General features: G+C 55.8%; 1 long non-coding RNA gene across 1 annotated transcript; it reads right to left on the minus strand.

The window, feature by feature from the left end:
- Positions 1–2,459: 2,459 nt before the first annotated feature.
- Positions 2,460–3,751, minus strand: LOC129497604 (uncharacterized). The gene is made up of 2 exons (XR_008661966.1): positions 3,448–3,751; positions 2,460–3,268 (listed from the first exon to the last, which is right to left on the minus strand). It is a non-coding gene; the product is annotated as an uncharacterized LOC129497604 (long non-coding RNA).
- Positions 3,752–5,481: the final 1,730 nt, after the last annotated feature.

Raw genomic sequence — 5,481 nt, forward strand, 5'->3', positions numbered from 1 at the left:
TGGAAAGGGAGCACAGTGCACGGAACAAGACCCAAAAGATTAAAATGGGGGAAAGGGATGTCGAGGGATGGTTTTCTACGTTTGCAATAAGCAGAACTGTCTTTTCAAAAGAAATCAAACTCGGACCCCCAGGAAAGAAACTGGTAAAGGGGGGCACCTGGGTGGCTCGGTGATTGAGAATCTGCCTTCGGCTCAGGTTGTGATCCTGGGGTCCTGGGATCGAGTCCCGCATCAGGCTCCGCACAGGGAGCCTGCTTCTCCCTCTGCCTGTGACTCTGCCTCTCTGTGTCTCTCATGAATAAATAAATAAAATATTTTATATATATAAATAAATATAAATATAAATATAAATATATATATATATATATATATATATTTTTTTTTTTTTTTAAGGAAGGAAGGAACTGGTAAAGGGAGCGGCTCTGCCTGAATGTCCTGGCTCACCCCTTTCCCTGGATGAGAGGAGTGCAGTCATGGCCTGGGGTCACCAGGCCGGGAAGCCACTCAGCCGGGTTTAGAAACCACACGTGTATCTTACAGAGCTGATGCTCCTACAGTTCCCGCCCTGTCCCCAACAGCACAGACCATGCTCTGCTCCCCACGTCTGTGTAGCGTCTAGAATAGTGTCTGGCACGTGCGAGGCCCTCGGTCTTTGCAGAAGGAGGCACCCGGCCGTCTTTGCAGAAGGAGGCACCCGGCCGTAACTGTCCTTACGCTGACTCAGAGCTTCCCAGTTCACAAAGCGCCTTCGTGGGGCCTCTACCTTTAGCCCCGGGTCTCAGGCGAGCTGACTCCGCCCAAGCCAGTCCCCGGGGAGCTGGGAGTGGGGGGGCAAACCGAGCCTCAGCAGGTGCGATCTCCTGCGCCTCCATGGCTCAGGGGCTCCAGATCCTGGAAACTTGAGCCTGCCTCTGCGAAGCCTCATTCCTGCCCTTACTTGGTCACTGAGCTGTGATCCAGCCTAGAGACCCTCCAACTCCTGTCTCCTCCCACTCCCCCCCCACCCTCCATGTGTCCTTCGGCACAAACACTCGAGAAATCTTGGCGTGAAGAGTCCGAGCAGGAGGGTGTCTGGGAAGGGGGTGGTCAGAGAGGGAAGGCCTGTGTCATTTGTGGGGGTGAAGGGCCTCCACCCCGGCCCACTGCCCCCCTCCCCAAACACACACTCTCTCTCCCACGTTTTCTGGGAAAAGAGGAGTGTATTGGCCACAGCTCCTCCAGGACCCTGTCTCCCTCGCACCCTGCCTCCTGTTCGCGGGTCCCCAGCCCAGGCCTGCCCAGTGCGGGACATGAGAACCGGCCAGGTTCCCGGTGGGGAGCCCGGGGAGGGCGGAGCCGGGCCTGGCTGGGCCTCCAGGTCGGCTTGCCCCGGCCCCAGGGTTTAATAAACTCCGAGAGAGGTTTTCAAAGGCCACTTGATCTTCCCCATCAGGCAGCCCCTGTCTCCCTTTCAGAGCCGCAGGACTGGAAAGAAAAAAAACGCTCAATGAACAAGGCGGCCAGAGAAAGCCGAGCTGCGGGGCACCTTCTATGAATTTCTGATGAGCACACGGCACTGACTCCTGGGTCCCAGCCCAGTGCAGTCAGGGATGTTAGTTTAAGTCATTTCGCACGGTTCACTGGCTCTCTGAGAGCCGCTTGTCTCCAGCCTGGCCCTCTCTAACAAGCTCTTTTTACTGGGGGCTTCTCTGAGCAGAGATCTCGAACAATAGCAGCTTTCAAGGGGGTTGGCTCTCCTCTGGCGGCGTCCCCCCCGCCCTGCTCTGGCCCCCCTCCTCCCCTCTGGCCTCCCTGGGCCTGCCCACCTGGACGTCCCGGCCCAGGGCCCAGGGCCTGCCGCCACCTTGCCCCTTCCTGCCTGCGCTCTCCCCTGCCCTCGCCCTTCCTCCCCGCGAGCAGGCGACAGGCGACCATGGGAAGGAGCCAGGCCACCTGGTCGCACGGCTCTAGGAGGCTTTGTGGCTGGCACCCCCGGGGCTGGGCCCTGAAAAGGCAGTGGTCAAGAGCATGTCGCCCTGACTCTCAGGCCTGTTAGGCTCCCTCTCGAAACCTTGAGCAATGTCATTGCTATCCTAATCTGAGAGGAGTCCTCGCAGGCTTCGTCCACTTTGGGGGCTGTCAGCCCGCCACACAGGCCCAGGCCTGGCAGGGTTGGTGGAGAACCTCAAGGAGAGGTGATGCAGGAACGAGGTAGGGGCAGACGGGGTTAGGCAGGGAGAGATAACGAAAAGCCCCAGGAATCTGTGGGCTCCCATAAACCCCAAGGACACCGAGAGGCCCCAGAGTCAGGCTCCTACCCGTCCCGAGAAACAGAGATAAGACAGTAAAAACAGAAAAAAAAACAAAAAACAAAACAACCTGGATCCCTAGCTCCAAAATGTTAGGGAGTACCTCCCTTTGATGGCTAAGTAATCCCAGAAATCACAGATATAGAGAAATAATATGGAGGAGACATTAACCAGAGAGAAGGGAACCCCTTGTTTGGGGATATTTATTTAAAAACTTGTTTGTTATTCTGATGGTTACAAGTCCACTCTGTTTGTTCTAAAAGTCCACCCTGATAATTGGCAAGAAATTTGCCAAGTTCCCTGGTCAGCTTCCTATAAAAGACCATAAAAGCCCTTCAGGGGCCACCCTGCCGGGCCCCCCTCGCTGCTGACAGCTTTCTCCGTATCTCTGCTTGAAAAACTTCTGTGGCTTTGCCCACTCTCTGCTGTCCACGAGATTCATTCTTCGACTCCGTGAGACAAGAACCAAGAACCCCGTGTCACAGGGACGCCGCATGCAAGGGTCCTCACGGACAAGGCAGGCAGGAGGGCAAATAAGGCGTGAGGTCCCTGTGCTGGGGTGACTCCTGCCAGGACACAGCAGGGGCGATGTTTGCGGTGAGTCGAGGGCACTCTCTGTGGTCCACATTCCTGTCATCCCCTCTGTCATTCTGGGAGCCCACCTCTGGCCTGCCCCTGCCTCTGGTCCCCTCCCCAGGGAGACACGTCCTCCTCCTGGTGAAGAGACTCTCGATTCATCCATCAGCAGATTAGAGTCATTTACATACTTAGGCCCAACCTCCAGCTGGAACAAATAAACAAACAAAGTTCATATCGAGAAGAATCTGTATTTTGGCTTAATGAGAGGGGTCACGTTGACTCACAGTTGAGGCTTGGATCCTTTGATGGTGACCTTTGACCTAGGGAGCTCTGGAAGGCTCTGAGCGACCATTCCATTGACATTCCATCCTCGGAGATGCTCTGCCCGGCTCCTAACGCACCTGCCAGCAATTAAAGGTCCCCTCCCCAGTGACCTGGGCGCTGCCTTTAGGCCCTGGGTCTGTCACCTTTCAAGAGCCCCAAGCGGCCTGACGGTACGCGTGTCTCACAAAGCGACCTCCCTTCACAGAGCTCTCCCTGCTTCGCACCACTTACCCCTACCCCTGTGTTAATAACGCACCTTCTTCTGGAACTGAGCTTGGCCAGGAATAGCGTGGCAAGCCGAAGGAACAGAGAACCGGGAACCCAGGACCTGGATTCCAGCGCAGCCTCGGCCACCGATGTGCTCTACGGCTGGTCCTCCCGTCCTCCACCATCACTTCCTCGTGACAGGGTTGGACTAGACCAGTGTTTCTTATAGTGTAATCCCCGGGTGTCCAGGACCAAAATCCTCCGAAGGGTTTGCTAAATGCAGGCTCACAGTCTCCACCCCAGGTCCACTAAAGCAGAATTTCTGGGCACCAGGCACAGCCTGCGTGCTAACCATGCCCCTGGTGTGCATTAGGCTCACTAAGGCTTGACAAGCACTGCTCTGGTCAGTTCCAAATGACAACGTTCCCTGAGACTCCACCTCTGTGCTCAGTCTGAACTTGCTCAGGCTCTGTTTGCGGGTGGATTTTCCAAGAAGTGAATAATCTTTGCGCAGGCTTCTTGCAAGACCTTGTAAGGGGTCCTGGTAACTTTGTGCTCATACCTGTGAATTCTTAAAGAGAGCCTCCCCTCTACCACCACATAATAAAAGCTCAGGCCCCCCAAAATGTGACCTGGCCCCTGGTCGGGCTCCTCATAGGTGACTATTTATAGGGTGAAGCCTTAGTCACCCCCCCTCCCCATGACCGACCCATCCCCAGCTTCTCTTGCTTTCTCCGATATTCCTCACGCAGTGGGAGCTATAACTTCACCTCTGACAATCACTACAGTAATACCAGAGGTCAAATTCCAAAGATGCTTTGTGGCCAGAGGTAGAAATGATTCCAGAAACAGAGAGGTGTTTCCCAGGCTCGCTGAGGCCTCCAAACTCAAACAAGTTTCATTCTCAGGTGTTGGAACAGGGTCAGACGGGGCCAGGTGGAGAAGGCAGGCCCAGTTTGGGAGTCAATCAGGTATTCTTCACATCAGACCAGACTTGGGCTCCAATCTTTCCTTGGCCTTTATCAGCTAAGTGGTCCTGGAGACTCCTCTGTCCCAGGGCTGTGGAGATGGTGGCTGAGGCAGTGGATATAAAGGCCTTTCCTGCCCATAAGTACTAACCAATTGTAAGATGTCGCTAATCGGGCAATGTTTAGGCAGAGGAGACTTGATACAATGCACAAAGAGTTTGGGACATTTAATGTCATGGACAGTGTCTCAACTGCTCCGGTGCAGCTGTGCTGCAGAGGGGACCAAGGCACCCTGTTGACTAAACTCCCAGGGATAGCATTCCTGCCCAGCAGTGCCCACCACCCGTCACTTTTGGCATTAAACAGATGTCCTGTCATGCACTGCTCTCCCACCCTTCCCTGGCATGGGCCGCAGAGCTGGGCAGGGAAGCAGGATGTTGGGGGGGAGAGCCTCTCCTCCCCCGCTGCCCTCTGCAGCCCTTGGAAAATCAGGGGAAGGAGGAGGAAGAGGAGGAGGAAGCCACATCTGGTTTGAGTGAGACTCCCAGCAGGGAGAGCAGGGCCCTGGGATGCCAGAGGAGGTGGCCGGCCGGAGCCAGGGAGGAAGGGAGGCCGGGAGGGCTGGTATGGGCCCGGGCCAATCTGGGAGCAGAGAGGGAAAGTGGCTGGGGCTAGGGGAAAGCAAATAAACAGAGTGGTTGAGACAATAATAATAAAGAAAGGAGTCATTAAAGTGAAGAATGGAGATTGTGTCACACCCAAGACAAACAGAAAATAAACGGCCAGTAGATCCACTCTGCAGATGTTTGGCACCGAAGGGCGACAGATTCAAGATGCATGGGAGATGCTGCAGTAGACCAGAGCTCCGCCAGCAGCTGGAGAGCAGGTGGACAGGAGCCCCAGCCAGAGGGGCCCTCGCGGCTGCAGGGGAGCCAACCCCAGGGACCTTCTCGCCCTCCTCCGGCCGCAGGCAAGCACGGGGTAGGAGATGCAACAGCAAGATGGTGCCTTTCCCTGGGCCGGGCTGGGTCCCTGTGCCAGGGCAGCCTCCTCCTCCCTGGACACAGCCCCCCGCTCCCTGCAAGAGGCATCTGGAGTCTCCCAGTCTCTGGATG

This window comes from Nyctereutes procyonoides, unplaced genomic scaffold (assembly GCF_905146905.1).
Source record: "Nyctereutes procyonoides isolate TBG_1078 unplaced genomic scaffold, NYPRO_anot_genome, whole genome shotgun sequence".
Taxonomy (NCBI): domain Eukaryota; kingdom Metazoa; phylum Chordata; class Mammalia; order Carnivora; family Canidae; genus Nyctereutes; species Nyctereutes procyonoides.